We start from the raw sequence: 19,767 nt of genomic DNA, 5'->3' as shown, positions 1-19,767 counted from the left end.
TTCATCTCCTTCCCCTGCCCCGTACTCTTTTCACTCAATGTATGAGACCTCTGCTCTCAATCAGCCTTCTCCTACAACCAAACATTTCTGATACTGCACAAAGGTGCCACAGCCCTTTGCTGAAGAGAAAAAAGGATGCCACCGACTGTGGGGAGGCAAGGCGGTGCCCAGCCTACCTCCAAACCCATCACTCTCCTCGTTTCTGGACTGGAGAGTTCAGGCAAGCAGACGGCCCCAGCTGCAAGCAAGGGTCAGATGGAGTAACAAAAGCCAGAGAAAGCAATGAACGGAAGACGGTTGAGACACACCACACCGAGCAGTCCATGGCACATGACAGGCGCACCTAAAAGCTGGTATTATGCTACAGAATCGCACTCACAAAGCAATGCAGCATCAGTACCTCATCCACGAAGGGGCAAAAGGGGTCTTATGACAAAGTTATGTGAAGACAGATGTTAATTTGCTTTAGATGTCACACACTCTAAGGTATGGCTAATGGATACAAAATACTACGGCAAGTACAGTAGGATCAAAGTAAAGGGAAAATTTTAAGAGGACCTTTTTCTTGTTTAGTATTGGTAAAAACAACTATGGTGGACTCCTGCTCTTTAGTGCATCCTGCCTGAACGATCCAGCAACCCTCATGCTGTGTTCAGAAATTGTTCTTTTGAATGAAAGCTGGCCAAGAAGATGCAACTGTAAGGAGTGGGAAAAAAACCTGCTGAAGCTCACCCCATTCAGCATTTCCAGAATGTTGATGCTCACAGACACTGCTTTTATCAGGCTGTGCCTGGCAAAGCGTAGCAGAGCACCCCACACAATCACTGCTCCACCTGTCAATGTATTGAGATGCTTTCTCCTGCTTTTCTGAGCTAGATGCCCCAGTAACCTATACTGGGTTCTCCTGAAGGGAAGAGGTTGGGCAAACATCTGATGAGGAGAGGATGGTATTTGATCAGGTCCACAGTGCTGAACCCTCATGCAAACCCCATTTTCAGGATCCATTTTATTTTCTTTTGCTGTAAACCAGTACTGATCAGTAGAGAAACACTTAATACTAGGGATCAGAAATGCCCGAGATGGGAGGGCAGACAGGACAGCCTGAAAGAAGCCATTTGCAAATACGCTTTTGCCCCAGAACAACATTATCTGCCACAGCCAGCAGGAAAGAGGTTAATGCTAAGCCAGACTCCACAGCTGCAATGCTGTGGCATCCACAACCTGCTCCCCCTGACTGAAAGGACCAGAGAATTATGCTACAACACCCCTGAAAAGCAGGGCACATTTCAGGTATTTTGCTGAGAAGTCCTCAGCAGTTCCTAAAATTCTGCTGCAGTCTCCCTAAATATCCATGTTCCCAAATAAAGCCACTGGCGAGTGGATGCTCCTGATGCATACCACTGTGAAGTGCTCCCTCACACACGCCCTACAGGAATATTATGTGTGCTCACTGTCCTTTAGATGTATACACACTGTGCTGCCTCAGCTTCTGTATATAGCAGATCCAGACAACTGAACTTTATGGCTGCCAAGATCTTTTCTCTGGAAACAGTTACAGGAACAACACCCTCTCTCTTTTCTTTTCTTTCTCCTTGTCTTAAAGTTCCGTCTCTCCTTTACTTTTTCTCTCCTCTCTTTCCCTGTATTATCCACAAGTGTGTTAATTCAGCTTATGTTAGGTATCTCACTTGGTTCAGCAGTCTTTTCAGTATTTGTGGGCTTATACTTGGGAAAGGTGCTGGTTTTCATTATTTATTATTCATTATATGCACTCATACCAAATACATGCATGCTGTGCCCTGTAGAATTACCTTCACTCTCGCCTTTACATCCTTAAAAGAAATACAATGTTGAAGTGAACAAAGTCCACTTGTGAAGGAGATGTTTATCAATCAGATTTCAAAGACGTTCTAAAAGGGCATGTCTTGACTTCCTGAAATCCCACCCTCAGATAGGTCAAGTACGCCTAAATCATCTCCCACAGTTACCTAATCTCTTATGCTCCAATTTCAAAGCTTATTTATTTTTTCTTAGTTTTCCAGGTCTTCCCAAGAACATTAGCCTTCTTGTTCCAAGAGTCACCTGTGAATCATCACAAACCACTCTGGTCTGAGCATCCAAAACAGCACTCAGGCAGGTAGAAATGGGACATGAAGCGAAATCCTAAATCAACAGATCCAGTTGCCAGTTCTCCATCACTTAAACTAAATCTCTCATGTACGAAAAGCAGGACTGGCTCAGACCAACACTTCTTACCCCCCATCCTATTTTCCAGAAGTGCCAAATGCAGACACCTGGAGAATACAAAACCAAGATGTGATACTTCCCACTAGTTCTTTCCCTGGCTTTTTCAAACTGAGTGATGAGAAATGCCTGCTCTAAGTGAACCTTTAGCCATATTTTCCCTATTTTTCTAACTTCTGATCAATCCTATTAAAAAAAAAACAAACTATAAAGCAAGTATATTCAAGTCTTGGTCTTACATTTCCAACAGATGAGCTTTCAAAAGCAGAAATTCCTATTATTTGCTAAATTTATGACTTCACACTCCAGACTACAACACTTGAATTTACTCCCCCTGCAACTTCAAGTCTAACATTACCTGTTTTAGTGATACAACATCCCGGTCCTTCTCTGTACTGATGACACTTTTCAGTTTTGTGTCTTAAGCAAAGACCATCACGTTCCGTATTCCTGTCCCATGAGTACCAACAAAAATTTAAAATAAAAGCAGCCCCAGAACAAAGACTTTAGGGACTATGTGAAGAGTCTTACTTCTCCCAATAATTTCCCCTCACTTGATATTCTCCCATTTCACAGTCATGAAATTCAGCAGACATACTTAAAAATCTTTGCTGTGATATTTACAGTTTTATTGGCTTCTTTCTCTAGTACTCTAGAAATAAAGTTGTTACTGTCCTTTCCAGGACCTGTGGCAAAACTGTCTCACCACAGTGCCGCTAGCCCTGCAAGTAGGTTTCTAGCACACCAGGAGGTTTCTGCTATCGGTTCTACCCTGGGGTCTGTTACACATCCTGCCACAGTCAGAAAACCTCTGCAATCACCAATTACTACCTCCTTGTTGCTAGCGGTTGCATCCAGGTTCCTCTTGACCACTGCCAAATTAGACAAATCTGATGTAGGTGCACCATGCAAGTATATAAATCGGTGTCCTGATTCAATTCTACAGTGGACAAATGACAGTGAAGAATACTACTCAGTTCTCTGTGGCATTGCTACAGATCTAACACAGATAAACATCTCAATCTACTGCCATGATCAGGTTAAACACCTAAGGAGATCTTGTCTTACAACCAAGAAAAAAAAGAGGCCCTGAGCACACTGAGGTGGGGGGGGAGGCAGGGATTGGGTTTGTGGAGGTTTTCTGGTTTTATTTTTTGGTTTTATTTTGTTTTTAAATCAGACCAGTCTGATCTCATGACTTGGACAGAAATGTGACCCAAGTGACTTGCTTAGTCACAAAAATAGCCTGTAAGAGGGCTAAGAGTCAGGAACGCCAGTGGCAGACTGACAATTCACAAATTCCTACACTTCACAGAAATCCACCCACTTTGAGAGTCTGAACTATTACGCCTAATGTTTTTCTGATTTAGACTTTTAACTCTCCCAAGACTTACCTATTTACAGGCTTTGTGCACCACTGCATCTCTATGTTCTGCATTTTGAGTCTTCACACTGTAGTGTCTGGATGAATAATGAATTCCCATGCAAGTGTAAAATAGGACTTCATAGTTCACAGAACAGAAATTCTTAATAACGGGGAAACACAGAACATTTGTCAAAGGATGAAAAGCACAACTCAGTTTGGCTAGCTTCAGTCTCCATAAAGAAGCTCAACATAAACAAACTTGGCTAGTTTATACTTTAAAATACCTAATTGTCACTCAAGCTCTTTACAGAACACAGTTCTTGAGAAGTGTTATGATAATCAACTAGAAAAAGCACTGTCTAAAGCAACATTCACAGCCATAAAATGAAGAGACTATGCCAAAAGCTGCTCTGCTACCTGCGAGAAGATGACGTCCTAATTACAAGGAAACGGTCAAAAAGGTAACACAACTAGGTTGGAGATCATATTCCTTTCTAATGACCAGAGCAATTCAGAGCACTGCTACAAAACAAATTTTATGGCCTAAAGCCTCACTCACCTGGGTAAGTCAGTGTAGCTGATGATCTGGTATTACATATTTAAATAATTTAATATTTATTATTTATATTTACTATTACTCAACTACTAATTTATTTATAACGTATTTATAATACATTGTAATGTATTTAACATTACACTCTTTCAATACAGTTACCCCTTTTCCTGGAAGACAGTGATTACTACTGCAAGCAGGGGCTTTGTGGTTACTCACAGCTAATTCAAGCTCTTCAGTTTCTTTCCCTCCTTAAGTTTGGATTGCCTCCCACAGGAGCAGCAGTGGTCATTTAGCTTTATAACTCTCCTTGGCATCTTTCTCCTGAATTTGCTACTACTCTCACACTTTTGAACTCTTCTCCAAAGCCAAGCGAAATCCATTTCCTCCTTTGAAACAGAACACTTAATTGGATAAACAAGTGGCATGTTGTTCCTGTAGCTTAGCTAGCAATAAAATAAGAAACATGCATTTCTCTGTGTAAGGAGGAACCTGTACTTTTCTAATTTATTCCTTTTTTCTGGATGTTGGGACTGGGGTCCTAATCTTTGAAGAAACAGCAGTAGCTTCCGCTGTGCATTTTGATACAAAAAAGGTTATACGCACCTGTCATTTTTCGCAAGCATCTGCTACCAGGCTGTAATTTAACTAGATTATATAAAGATATATCAAAAACTGACAGTAAGTACTGAGACACTCTGAACTGACATGATATAAAAATCCGTCAAGAGAAGAAATATGGCTTCTCCTTTAGTTATGAGTTACTAGGAAAAAGACAACGGCTGTTGTAAAATGTGTAGGCAATGCAATTCAAATGCTTTGGTGTCATCTATAGACACAGCAAAGACTGTTTAATGCAGATTAAGATCTAATGAGGCCCTTTGAGGACAAAGACCAACAAAGGATATCCAGATGTCATGTGGAAAACAAAGCCAGAAAGAACTTATTTTTAAAAGAAATTGTCATGTCATGGCAGCAACTGCAGCCAATTCTTGTTTTCTGTACCATGCACAACAATTTTCAAAGAAAGGCACCTATATTAACAAGTAGATACAGCAAAAATACTCTGGATTGGTGAAAATCCATTACATACCCTATGCCATAAGAACATGGAAATGGGCAGACTGGATTAAAATAAAGATTTCTTAGACCCAGTAGCCTTCATCTGGCAGCAGTCAAGAGCAGTTTCTTACGGAAAGGCTGTAAGAACAGTACAAGGACAAAAGGACACAATCACTGACCGCCAGATGTTCTGGCAATCTTCCAGTTAGGGACTTCTCAAGTTAAAGGCTGCTTTCTCATGGCTTTACTGGAGCTTTCCTCCATCAGCTGCTAATGTGATCCATTTACTACTCTGCCATCCAAGATCATCTCATTGCCCACATATTTACCCACCTTCTAAGGTGAATTTAAAAAGTAGATTTCGTCTCACAGTTAGTAATTCTGAAATTTTATATGAATTCCTTTTGAAAAACACTTCATCTTGGTAATTTTTGTTTTTCGTTAAATAATGTAGCTTCTCTGCTATGGCTTTGTCTCCTTCAACCATTTCTTTTATTCTCAAACACACACTTGTCAACAGAATCTCAGGAAGGTTTCCTGATTCTGAGGTGTTTGAAAAAGTTCCCAATTCATGCACCTTTAAGCACAAGCCTTTCTTTAAGACCTTTTTTGCTTATCCACCATTTTTTTCAGTTATCTTAGCACCTTGTATGTTAATTTTCATTTTTCCCCCCACTTGAATATAATTACTGTATTTGCAAGAACAAAATTTTTTTTTCCCCTCTTACTTGCTTTTACTTCTTACTCTGTTTATTCCCACCAGGTTTTTATGTCTTCTTTTTTTAAGAATTAAGACAATAACCATGAATTATCACTTGTCTTGAGCTTCCAGGAAGATATCATTAAACAAGTCCCATACAACTTCAGTATTTCGACCTACCAGCTACTTCTTAACCCTTCATCATTTTTAAGCAGCTTCCCTTTTAGAAGTTAAGCACACCCACAGGGGACACACACTAGAGCTACAGGATTAGGAATCAGAGCTGGAAGCTCCAGCACAAGTTTATAGTTACAAAATATTGCTTGTAATTATGACAGATCTGAGAGTCCTAGTCTTTCATCCAGTACCTAATTATATTCAGCACAGCACAAACACACAGCACTACCCCTGACAGTCCCAGTGTGGAAAAGAAGTGATAACAAAGACTGAGAAGCACAACATTGTTTCCTTTTTTTTTCTTAATACTGAAATACAATGCATCTCTAACACAAGCACAGTTTCCTCTTCCTCTTTGTTTAGTGCACCTTAAAACGGCATAAAGACTGGTGAGGGCAAATACTATGTATTTAATACCTGTTTTTTACAAACATTTAAAGATACAAATAATCTTCCTTGTCAGAATAGGACCACAGGTTAAAGAGGTACTCACTGACAGCTGTTGTAGTAATAGCTAAGTTGGCCAAAGAAACTTAGCTAGCAGACAGCACAAATAAAATACTGCAATCTCAAGGGCAGTTCTACTTTGGCAGCTGGTTTATTATGCCATGCTGCACAGCTGGCAAGGGGGGGGAAAAAGTAACAACATGTCAGTGAGGCTGCAAAGAGCAGTTTTATTCCATTCATGATTCCATACTCCATTTAAGATGCTCAGGTACACAGCCATTGACTAAGAAGTGAAGCTACTGTGCCAGATTTAATTGCCAAGGTGAAACAGGGACTACACACAAGACATCGACTCCATCTGTGAGCACAATTCACTATGATTATTCACGAATCCCATTTGGAAGTCCTTTCTTCTGAGACATAAAATTTTCCCTTTCCTGAAGGAACAGCAGGTTGTAAACCTACACACTCGCCCCAGACAGGTCTCCAAATACTTTTTGCCTCATGCTCTCTGTGAGGCAGGCTGCTGGGGTCATTGGTTTTATTCTCCATATTGTTTCGCATTGCACCACAACCCAGCTTCCCTGTGTCTGACAGAGCCAATGCCAGCCAGCTCCAAGACAGACCCGCTGCTGGCCAAGGCTGAGCCCATCAGTGACCCTGGTAACGCCTCTGGGATAACATAGTTAGGAAGGGGAAAAAACCCTGCATAGCAGCATTTTGCAGCAGACAAGAGGAATGAGAATATGTGAGAGAAACAACTCTGCAGACACCATGGCCAGTGCAGAAGGAGGGGGAGGAGGTGCTCCAGGCTCCAGAGCAGATTCCCCTGCAGCCCGTGGAGCAGAGCATGGTGAGGCAGGCTGTGCCCCTGCAGCCCACGGAGTAGATCTCCACCTGCAGCCCACGGAGAACCCCACGCCGGAGCAGGGGGATGCCCGAAGGAGGCTGTGACCCAGTGGGGAGCCCATGCTGGAGCAGGCTGCTGGCAGGACCTGTGGAGAGAGGAGCCCACGCCAGAGCAGGGTTGCTGGCAGGGCTTGTGACCCCATGGGTGACCCACGCTAGAGCAGCTTGTGAAGAGCTGCAGCCCATGGGAAGGACTCACATTGGAGCAGCTCAGGGAGAACTGTCTCCTGTGGAGTGGACCCCACACTGGAGCAAGGGCAGAGAGTGAGGAGTCCTCCCCCCCTGAGGAGGAACAAACAGCAGAGACAATGTGTGATGAACTGACCATAACCCCCACTCCCAGTCCCCCTGCGCCACTCGAGGGGAGGAGGGAGAGAATTCAGGAGTGAGGTCAAACCTGGGAAGAAGGGAGGGGTGGGGGGAAGGTGTTTTAAGATTTGGTTTTGTTTCTCATTACCCCGCTCTGATTTGATTGGTAATAAACGAATTTCCCCAAGTCGAGCCTGTTTTGCCCATGACGGTAATTGGTGAGTGATCTCTCCCTGCCTTTATCTTGACTCACAACACTTTCCTTGTACTTTTTCTCCCCTGTCCAGCTTAGGAAGGGCAGTGACAGAGTGGCTTTGGTGGGCACCCAGCATCCAGCCAGGATAAACCATGACAAAGACTCAGCCCTATCTGTACTAAATAATATTTTTTTTTAGTGTCAAACTGGTATATATGACAACAGCTGAACTGCCATTTTCCAACGCAGTCCAGAGCAAGGGGCACACACCACATTACCTTCAGATGGAGGTGGAGACCAAAAGGTACAACCCATGTTCTGGCCTCCTCACCTTGCATGGCTGAAGCACATTCTGAGCATGCCAGACCAGCTGTAGTGGCCCACTCAGACAGCCTAACCTCAGCGGCCTCCTGTCTGATGCCACCCACACCCAGGCTGCCGCAGCAGCAGCACCAAGCACCAGCACGAGGGCAGGGGAGCATTACAGCTCCTTGCTGCTCCACACGGCTGCCCAAACAGATCCAGACGCTTAACTGGCTTCATGCAGCGCTCTTATATAGCAATGCACTGCAAGAACCAGGCGTGTGATGTCTACAGATGCTTGCTCAACCCTCTGGCCCTCATAAAAATTTCAAAACTTACAGCCCAGTAGCATATTCACGTCCTGAGCAGGAAGGACTCCATGCCATGGAATTATAAGCAAAGGAGTAGTGAAGGACAGTGACAGCTTATATTCACCAACCACTCTTACTCAAGCTCTTTCTTCACTCATCTGCCTGGCAGTGGGCAGAGTTGTGAGGGGTCAAAGCAGTCACAGTACTGAGACTATTTCAGAGTCAACAGCACCAAACTGGATTTTAACCTAAACGTACTCAAGTCTGCAGCTTCCCCATATGTGACTATTATTTACATCTCAAGACTTAGCCCCTTGAAGTTCCTGACAGTACTGACAGCATAATGAAAATACTGTCTTCTAACACCAGTTACTACATTGTCTGGGGAACCACGGTATACGTGACCTAGAAAAAAACGGATGATTTCTGGCTTTTTTAAATGTTATTGCTACAGAGCAGTAGTTCTAGAGAACTGTGTAGACACAATTTTCTTTCACTTAAAGGACCCGAGGAAAAAAAAAATAGCATAAACTTAGGAAATTATGTGCCATGCTTGTTTGTTTTCAATTTAAGATGATGTTTCTGATGATAAACATTCCCAGATAACAATATTCCTCTGCCAATCTCACAAATACGGATTTGACTCATTGGAGAATGCAAAAATTATTCGCAATTAATAGATTGCCACAGTTGCGCAAATCATAAACACTAATTATGCAACACTCACAACAGACACTACAAATATTTGCATGGATGCGCTACAATATCATGTCTGTAATTCAACACTGTTGGAAATTAAGCCCAAAAGAAAATTCTAGTGGTTCAGCTGCCCCCACAGTAACAGGCATCTAATCAGGGACTAATTAAACAAAATTTCTGAGATGGGAGGAACTGCTTGGGATTTGTTGTTAGACTACCTGGCGTTGAGAAGTATAAAGCTGATGATTTTTCCTACTGATTCCCACCCCCCCCTTCAAAAAAACCTGCAGACTGAGATCAACTAAAACAATGTAATGAACAAACTGGGAGAATTTTTTTCCAATAATTTCCATAATTCCAAAACAAAAACTGTTTGCTAGCTTTCATTTTAGGAATTATATAAAATCACATATTGGGAGGCAAAATCCTAAACAAAAATGTAGTTTCAGATCCCGCTAAAGTTCCAGTTGAAATTATTCTACGTGAGCATTTCAGGAAAAGGGGGGTGGGGATGTTTTGTTTATTTTGTTCAGTGACAAAACTCTCCAAATTAAATGTAGATGATCTGAAGTTACTAAAAATAATTATTCATAATATACTTTTTGCCAGAGACATTTTTCTCAAGTGGTACACATGAACTGAAGTGCAATGGACTTCAGTAAGGGTGAAATACTACCTACAATGTTGTTCCAGCTCCATAAGTATCCACCAAGGAGATTCATAGTAATAGAAATTATTTATATTTCTCTTGCTAACACAGAAGGCATGTAAATTCTTAACAGAGGAGTTTCTGCAAAAAGAAAATAAATTACATGGCAACTGGAGTTTTGCCAAAAAACAAACATGCTTTGTCCCCCAACACCTAATCCACTACTTGCTTGATCTAATCATAAAGACAGTGGACCTGACTAGATCTTGATATATCTATTTAGTAAACTCAAACTTGGAGAAAACATGAGGGAACAGAAAATGAAGGTGAAAACCACAGGCACCAAAAATGAAAAAAAAAAAAAATTTCCTTGAACTATTTCCATTAAGCTCCAGAGCTACGGCCATTTTAACAGTGTTGCAAAACAACATCAAGAAATTTTTCTTCACATCAACTTTCCTTGTGTTTGCACAAAAAATAGTTGAGAATCTGTTATACAGTTATTACAAGGCTGTGAGAAGTTATTCAGGAGGGTAAGGATAACAGATGACCAACAAACTTCAGAACTGCTGACAGCCTGAGCTGCTGGACAAGAAGAAGGAAGATGTAATTCACTGCAGATTAATGAAAATTGATAACGCATAGCATGGTGGAGGGTAAAAGAAATAATCCCAACTTTGGTGTGTTAAAATGTCCGGCTCTGACCTACATGCTACTGGGCAGAAATAGGAATCTGAGCTGCCATTTTCATGGAAAATAAATTTGGAACTACAGAACAAGCCCATCCCAACAGCTGTCCAAAAAGGCTGTATCAGGTGTTTGGAATTTCCAGGAAACAAAAAAATAATGAAGATTACACTATGCCACCGAGTAAAGCATGTCAGACACTGTGCTCAGTGTTTGACTGCTGTTTCCTGCAAGACAATAGCTTCAAGAAGCATCAAATGAAGCTATAAAAAGCTAGTGCAAAACAAAAGAAGATACTTCTAAATTAATTTTAAGTGTCATAATTCATAGTAAAGATTCATGTTTCTAGCAGCAGGGGACTCAGGGGAGACCAAGAAAGTATGTGAAAGACTAATCCATCAATAGATTCTCAACAAAGAAAACATACCCACGTCAAGAAATTGGATGAACTGAAAACAGAAGCAAGGATGAACAAAGGGGACACATCCTGCTGCCCTGTTCTTACTCTTCCCTAGATATTTACTTAGTCATTGTTGGACAGAGTATGCTGGATAAAATATTCACCCTATCCACAGTCTCCATTCTTACGATTTTGAGCAGATTTGGTCCATGACTGTTCCACTTAGGGAAACAAGGTAGAGTTAATGTTGCATCCAAATAAGTTTGGACTGAGCATTTAGAATTGTCTTTGTTTTAAATATGTACATAAAAATGGAAAAAGAATGGAATTTGAACAAAAGAAAACATCAAATTAAAAACAGTGTCTGCATGAGCCTTTACTGTGAGTTAGTGTGAGCTACAACCACAATGGATTTAGATCTACTCTTGGGATTTCCATGCATTAACAAGCCTAGGCTGTTTATTAGGGACTTGCTCTTTGCCATGACAACTGGAATGCACATGGATTGTTTAAACATAGGCATTGTTTAGCCAAGACAATCAGCTTTTTTTGTGACTACTTATTCATTTATTTTTAAAGCTTGCCATTTCAGATAAGTCTTTCTCCAGAGCACGCCCTGGAGCCAGTGTGTATGTAAAGCACATAAATAACCCAGCCTAAATCACGGAATACTTAAATTCTGTTGCAATTTACAAATGGGTCGGGAAAGTCCATTGTTAAGCACCAGTTGCTGGAAAAGCCCAGTATTTGGCCATGGCTTCGAAATACATACAACAGCGCTTGGAAATACATAGAACAGCACAGAAGCCTTCTCAGCACACAGCATGGAGCTTAAACCAAGAGCTTCAGCTGTAGTGTAGCTATTCTGCAATGACAGAGGTACATCTATATATACAGATTTGCGCATGTGTGTTTGTGCCTGATATATGTGTATATATAACTGCCCTGATGCTGACATTGCTCAGGGACTGCAGCTGCTCCTTTCTGACAGGCAAAGAGAACTGAAGAGGCAGGACCTGATCTTCAGGCTGCTGGTTTTCAGCTGGTGCCAGAAGCCAGGCTCACACAGCTGCTGTAAAAGCACCACTAGCCCACATATCCTCTTAAGTGCAACCAGTAGACACAAGACTATTTGGGTCTGTTGTTTATGTCACCCATTGTGGTTCATCACCGAACATCCTGCCAATATTTGACTGCTCAGAAGAGGAGCAAGTCAGGCTTTTCTTGGTAATTTTCTTTTTTTGACCAGGTAGAAAATAAGGCATGCAACTGCAAGATTTGGCCCTGTTAATGTCACATGATGTGCATCACTGACTGGGTATGTAGGATAGTTTCAGTTCTTCCTCTCTCACTGCTCATTATTAATGATTACGTACAAAGCATGTGCTGCGATGGGCAGCAGGTACAGCACGTTGTTAATATGGCAACCACTGCAAACAATTCTATTTACTTCCAAGCTGGACCCTTCCTTTCAGCATCATGCAAATGGATTAAAAAAAAGAAAAAGTTCTATGAACAGCAGAACTATCAAAACCTTGTTTCCCTAGAGATTTGCTTCTCACATGTACTCCATTTCCTCACTTAAAAGTCATTTTCTCCAATCTCTCCTGAATCCTCCAGGACTCCTCTCACTTTCAGCTGAGCCACAGGTAGCACTGCACCCTGCCCAGTAACAACCTACAGTTGTGCTCAGCCACTGGTCAACCTGTATGTGTTCATTCACCATTTCACTGATCAAAAGTTCTCACCTTTGCCTGCAAAATTTCTAAGAACTTTATGGCTTTGATACCTCCATTTCTCTTTCAGATTGGGCTGACCTTGGCCAGCAACTTCCAAAGGTACTAGAAGAAACAAAGAACAAACCATCTTACAAACCTCACATTACGAAGAATCAACGCAAAATAGATGTTATGTATTTTTTTACTTCTGGGTTCTGAACCTTTAGACTGAAGTTACAATCCCACAGTTTCCCCTCGGTAAACGAGACACTTTTTACAAAAAACACCACAGCCATGAAATCATGAGTGAAGACTTTCAGAAAAAAACAAAACAAAACACACGAACACATACATAGAAGATTCATTAAAAAGATTCATGGAACCTGGAAATGTAATTGACAGCTCTGTACACTAACAATATTCCTAAGTAATTAGCAAATAAGTAGGTACAGATTTAAACAAGAGAAGAAGATTTCTTAAAACTGTACAAAAAGGAGTCTGTCTTTCTTATTCTCAAAAAATAATTATCTCAAAGGAGCATTCTAATCCTGGGTACTCCATTCAAATCAGTTCATACTGACTAATCCTTACTTTAACCTGCCCCATGAATGACTGTTCCACTGAAACGTTAACAACTACATTCTAAAAACTCCAGCCATACCCAGCTTCTGGGTTAACAACTTCATGCTGGTTAAAGGTGACAAGGCCAAGACCAGGAGCCACAGACACAGCCGGATTCTCATGTATTGAGATCACTCATGAGATTCATTTGACCTGTCAATTAGAGTATTATTGTAGACAAAAGACTGGGGGAAGGGAGCTGGCAGATGGATGGTTGAAGTACATACACAAAGGGATGGATGTTGAAGTACTGCAGCACATACTAGTCAAAGTTTGACTGATTAATCTGTTTGAGGGAAAAAAACACAAACACCAAAACAAACAAAAAAACACCACCACACACCCTATCTTTGGATCATCTTCCAAAAAAACGCAAAACCAAAACCACACATCCCAGCCACAACACTAGTCAAGCAAGGAGAATATGCAGGTATTTATTATTATATGAAGAAAACACGCAAACCAAGCACGACATAGAACAGATGCACAGGGAACACTGTATTTACTTTCAGTGTAGATTTTTCTCCTTAGCATTTTCCATACTACTGCGTAAGAGAAGAAACGTACAGCAGATACACAACAGAGTTACTTAGCAGATCTTTCCTTCTATACACGTGCCAGCACAAGCCAAATCGTACCATTTAGACTTAGGAAGCTCTACTATGTTCAACCATGCAGCAATTCCCATCCCCAAGGAAAAGGCTGGCAGCTTGCTTTCATGCCTGGCATTCTGCAAACACCTTATTCCTACATTTTCGTTCCAGCAGATTATCACTAGCTGGACAAACTGCGTCCAGCTGCTGTGGAGGTGTCACTGACACCTAAGTAAGAAGACATAGATGGCAGATAGGGCCATCTGCCACTCTTTCAACCACAAGCAGAATCCACCAAGTACTATACAGCAGAGAAATGGCAAACAAACGAGTTACAGACTCCCTTAGAGCAAGCAAGGAGAGATAAGTGAAGGGGAAGAGACCCCGGAAGCAGAACTTGTGTATTTCTCTCCCAGTACCCTTGCTCTCAGAACAGAATTAATTCATTTGAGGTAGCACTACAGGAATACACTCCAATTCATCTCTTAAAAATAACAGCCACCAAACCAGCATGTGTGTCCAAATGTGTTCTGGTGCTGTACAATTCCATGTCAGGGACCAGTGCTGAATCCAGTTTTAGGTGCTCGCAAGTGCAACTGAAGAAAAGGTTACAGCTCCTCTTTCCTTAAGTGTATTTCTGTACTACTACACACTTAGCCATTTAAAATAATAAAAAACCGTTTCCATTTGAAGAGAAACAATATTGTTGGCCGCAGGTACACCACACAGGATTAGAAATGTGGTCATTTTTCTGGCTATAGGAACGAATTGTGTAGAACAGTAGATTTGTGGAGTTGTGGTAACCACCTTAAACAACAGGTTAACAAGCAAATTGTTAATAACCAACCAATCTCACAATCTGGGAGATATAGAAGTAGGTAAAAATCCCTATTATAAGCTTAGGAATGCATTTTGCTCTTCCATTACTTTAGAACAAAATATTATAAAAGTATTTTGAAGTAAAGATTCCTTTATCCCTAAATATCGTCCAAGGAAAACACCAAGCACTCCAACATCCTGATGCAGGCTTTCCATATCCATAGGAGAGGAAAGTCTAAACAGCAGTATTAGACCACTTCCACAGAGCACACTACTACTGAAGTACTATTATGGTACCTGCATGGAACTGTTCAACCTGGGACAGATGACAAGATGGTAACATGTGGGTCAGCATGGAAAAGGTATCTCCCACTAACTAGCAAAGCTTCTTGGCATGTAGCAGAACAGAGATCATGCTGAATTCCCCAAAACTGAAGCAAGTCTGCAACAGAAAAAATGCCAGTGGTAAATTTTACGCTACACTGAATGGACCAGATTAAGAATACAGGTGACACTGCATAACTACCAGAGCGCATTCTTAGGCTTCAAATAATGGTGATATCTTGCAATAAGGAGAACAGTTACATTCGAGCAGAATTCAGCCACCATTCTGCTTTTCAGTGACAAACTTGCCACATGTGTCTGGGCAGACAGATGCGCCCAGAGAGGTCCCACCTGGACTATCTACCACCAGCTGCCATACAAAGAGAAACGGTCATACAGCCACCAATTAAATGTTCACAGAGGGCTGCCCTGACTGTGGTTGGGCACAGCGGGAAGAACTGAGGTGGGGGAGACCTTCCAAAAATCCTGGGCACAGACAGCAGACTTGATCCAGTTTTCCACAGATTGCCAGGGTATGGAGCATACACCAGGTTTGGTGTCTACGTCCATCACTGCTAAGAAACTGCAGTGTTCTGCAGTACCTGGAATTTGGGAGGGGAAATATATAAACAAACTGTGCTTCATGACTTTCTACTGCATTGCTGTTGCCTGGGCAGCAGACGACAACAGCACTTCTTGTAAACGCTGATGCCCATCAGGACAGAGACAACCCTTTGACCAGCTGGAGACAGCCAAAGCATGACCTGTCCATTGCACTACGCAAGGCCCAGTATGGCCAGGAGCTTTCCAGGTACATCTACACAGATCATTCTCAATTTTCATACTAACGTCCTTTCATTCTTTTGCCATTTCCATGCTAATGCTTGCACAGCCTTTGAAGATAAAAGTATTACCAGAAGCAACTGTCAATTGACAACTCCACACTGTAAACAAGTGTCAAGGAAACAAAGCCTTAATGATGCTATGTCATCTAAAAATACTATAAACAATGTCTGTGTTACTGATGAATAAAAGAGGGCTTTGTTCCTAATGAAGAGGACAGACTATCCGAGAAGAATTCACTTCCCAGCTCTATAGGACTTGGTGCATAAACCTAGAGTTTTTATTCAACTTCACTGAGCTTTGTTCCCTCCCAGCCCTACTGAGGTGACAAGCTGACACTACTGCTGCGACACACAGGATCTCAGGACTAACACGCAACTGAGAAATAAGGCATTAGTATTTGGAAAAGCTCATTACAATGCGCTGTGGAAACATAAAGCATTATTAGAAGTGTGACACAAATAGCCTACCAAGACAAATCCAAATATTATTTCCACTGAGACAGAAACAAAACTATTTTCTCCCTTTACTTCCTCTTTGAAATTTTCCTGTATCTAAGAGACTTCATGTCTGCTCTCCTCCCAAATGCCACAGTTTGATCCGTTCCTGGTGTTCCAGCAGCGACTTCCTCTCCAGGATTCCCTCCTCCAACTGTGACCCAAAACAAACAGCGAGGTCTGCGCCACTCTTCCCATGTTAACAAAGCCTCACGCATTATTCTACAAGACCCAGAAGTGCAAAAGACTTAACTCGACAACTGATTCAGAGAAGAAGACACAGAGCTTACAGCATCATGTTCTTCAAGCTGTTAAGAAGGTCATGTCCTATATAGCATGAAAGGGAAACAAGGTTATCACATGGTGTTAGAAAAAAATTTATTAAAAAAAAAAAACAAACAAAACCAAACAATTTAGTTCCTCCAGATCTCTGCTAGTTTGTCCTCTCTATCCTCTTGTCCGATTCTGCCCAGGTCTCTTTATGAACACAGCCATTGGCTTCCAAATATATATCTAAAACTAAAGACGTATTTTTAAAAACGAAAAATGTCATACAATGACTGTCCCCCCCGTTCTTATATCTCAAATCTGTCACTGTTATCCCCCTTGCATTCCATTTTGGGAACATAGAAACACACATGAAAATGAAATTTGTAAGACATCGGCGTACTTTCATTTTCAAAACAACTAAGGAAATGCTGCAATTCCTAAGTATGATGACATTCTAGTTGCAAAAGCAACAAACATACTGTCAATCTGGAGAAGAATTGATGGCAAAAAGCTGTCTCCCATGTTTTGAAAGTGTCACTTTTCTTTTTCCGCCATGTGTCAATATGATTTAGTCAAACAGGTGCCCCTCTGAAAACCACGTCTTTTCAGCACCATCCATTTGATTTTCATACAAGAAATTTCATTCTGAAGAGTGTCACAAATAAGAAAGAACAGTTAGAGTTATTTCTGCCACATAAGCGATGCCCGTGTAATGCCAATGGAAGCAGAAACATATTTCAAAGTAAAAACACAAGGGAGATGAAAATCCACTTCTAGGTTTTCTACACTTTCAGTGCTGTGTGTGATTGATCTTTATGACAGAACAAAATCTACAACACACATCTTTGTTTTGTTCTTATACACCGCTATTGCCCTGGTAATTCAGGAACTTTCAAATATGAACCAAATAGACTTCACATGAGATGAAGTCCTTCCGGAAAGAGGACTAAAATGAAGATTCCCCTGCCACAGGTATCTTTAGGCCACTTTTTTTGACCAACCTCAAGCCAAAATTTTCAGGGAGGCTCTTGGTTTGTGCGGTTTGAGCACATCAGCACCCTGCCAGCTCACAGCAGTGGGCTGAGGAGCTCAGTTTTATTTGGACCCATTTGCCAATGTATGCAGTCAGTGCGGTCCTGACCCAGGCTGTCACGGGAGGGGACCTGTGCAGCAGTTACTGCTGCCAAAGCATATTCTGGGAAGCTGGCACCTTTCAACCGCACTGTTTTGTTACCTTCCTTTTCTTCCCACCTCAGCTCCAAGGATCCTTACCAGCTCGCCCTGTGGAATTCATTACTTCATATAGCTCTTTTTTATGAAGTAGTTTAGAGTTAATCTCCTACAGTAAACAAACTTACAACTTCTCCTCATGGGATAGGTTTCTTGTACCTCAAGTAATTTGCTCTACTTCCACGGTGTTTATGTATTCTCAGCTCTCCTTCCCTCCCTCATAAGAAAAAACAGAAAAATTTGTTTCAATGGAGAAACACAACATACCTCCGGAAGAAAAAAAAAAAAGGAAAAAAGGAAAATAGAAAAAAGCAGAAATGAACATGGTGCTGAAGAGTAAAAACTGGGGATGTCCAGGACGGAAATAATTTACCATTAGCTCAGGAAGCAGCAGACCACCACAAACAGTTTCAGAAGCAAGAGGTTTGTATTCTGAAAAGCAGATTGCTTTTCTCAATGCTGGAAAAACAATTAATTAATAAATGTTTTCATATGACACTGGATCTTCTGGAAAACCTTCAGGGGAAAGGCAGGCTACACCAGCTTTCCCCAGTTTGTGGCACTCAGAGGAATTAAGAGATTAAGACCCAACTCTTACTGCAACTTCTTCAGAGCAGTGACTTCTGGACTTCAAAAATCATCACATCAAAATCACCATGTTTTTCCTCAGAGGTCACTTTCAACCTGAACTGATTTATGATTCTGTATTTTCAAGGTTTCAGTTTGGGATAGGAGGGGAAACCAAACCACAGCAATTTTCCGACACAAGTGTTTTGTCAAAAAGAAAGAATTCCCAAACCTGTATTCTAGCATTGTTTCACAAACTTCCAAAGCAAAGTAAACCTCAAAAAATTTGTAACCCAAATGAAAGGATTGCTTTGAAGCATATTACTAAGTTGAATTTAAAATGTAATTTGGTTATTATTTTCAATCCTTGTGGCAGACTAAATACTTCAGAAGGCGTAATGAAGACATAGCACCTCGTTTTCAAGTTCTCATCCTAATGAAAGCCAACATTCTGATAAAGCACAAGATAAACAAATCAAAGGAACTACTTCTATCATCATATCTCGATCACTGACCCTGTATGACCATAAAGTGTTTCAGGCACATTTTGATAAATTTGTCCCTGCTGGAAGAATTACTTTTAAAATCCCTGTGGGACTGAAGCTTGTGACCACAAGAAACAATCTGTTTCTCCAGGCAACAGGCCAAAAGTGGTATCAGTACTCCTGTAAGATTACAAAGTTTCCAATTTCATCTACATCACAGCAGTCTTCAAGTTACTTTTCATACATTGCCAGGATACTTCTGTAACCCACTGGTTTTCCAAAGCTTCTGAAATCTCCATACTTCTCCATAGCAAGGAACATACCTCAATACTGCAGGCTGGCAGCGAAAGGATATACTTTACAGACACTCACCATGGTGTTGAGTTCAGGCTCAAGAGGGAAACATGAGTCTCTGGCCTGTTACAGACTGAGATGTGTTGTCCAAAAGGCATCAGTACAGTGCTCCACGCACTTTCAAATACTATCATTTGTCACTCAAGGATGGAAGTGCTAGAGCACATGCAGGCGGCACACACTTCATCACCTCTGCCTGCACACTCCACAAACACTCTGTATTTTGCCTCTCACAGACTACATGTGCCACTTGACACAGCTCCCTAGAGTATTCCCTTCACATTCAGACAGTTTGCCTCTTCTTCTACTCCCTGACAAGAAGCGTTAAGCCTTATCTTCTAGAACTAGACACCTAAGCTATGGTAGCGCTAAAAAACAGCACAGCAAAAATAAGGTTTCCACCACCTTGTCTCAGTCTCAACCACAGGCTATCA

The 19,767-nt window shown here is 41.4% G+C and overlaps 1 protein-coding gene across 4 annotated transcripts in view; it reads right to left on the bottom strand.

Annotated features, from left to right (window-relative positions):
- The window catches only part of ADAMTS12 (ADAM metallopeptidase with thrombospondin type 1 motif 12), a 170,386-nt gene that overhangs the window by 144,337 nt on the left and 6,282 nt on the right, over positions 1 to 19,767 (bottom strand). The window contains exon 1 of one of the 4 annotated variants that reach the window (XM_075410655.1): positions 12,761 to 12,836. The exons of the other annotated variants lie outside the window; for them this stretch is intronic. The gene's annotated coding sequence lies outside the window, so the exon portion shown is untranslated. Of the gene's footprint in view, positions 1 to 12,760; positions 12,837 to 19,767 lie in introns of those variants that run through there. 4 annotated transcript variants of the gene reach the window in all.

Source organism: Opisthocomus hoazin, chromosome Z (assembly GCF_030867145.1).
Source record: "Opisthocomus hoazin isolate bOpiHoa1 chromosome Z, bOpiHoa1.hap1, whole genome shotgun sequence".
Lineage (NCBI taxonomy): Eukaryota > Metazoa > Chordata > Aves > Opisthocomiformes > Opisthocomidae > Opisthocomus > Opisthocomus hoazin.
Note: the sequence above shows the minus strand (reverse complement) of the source record. Positions and strands in the feature narration are given on the sequence as shown.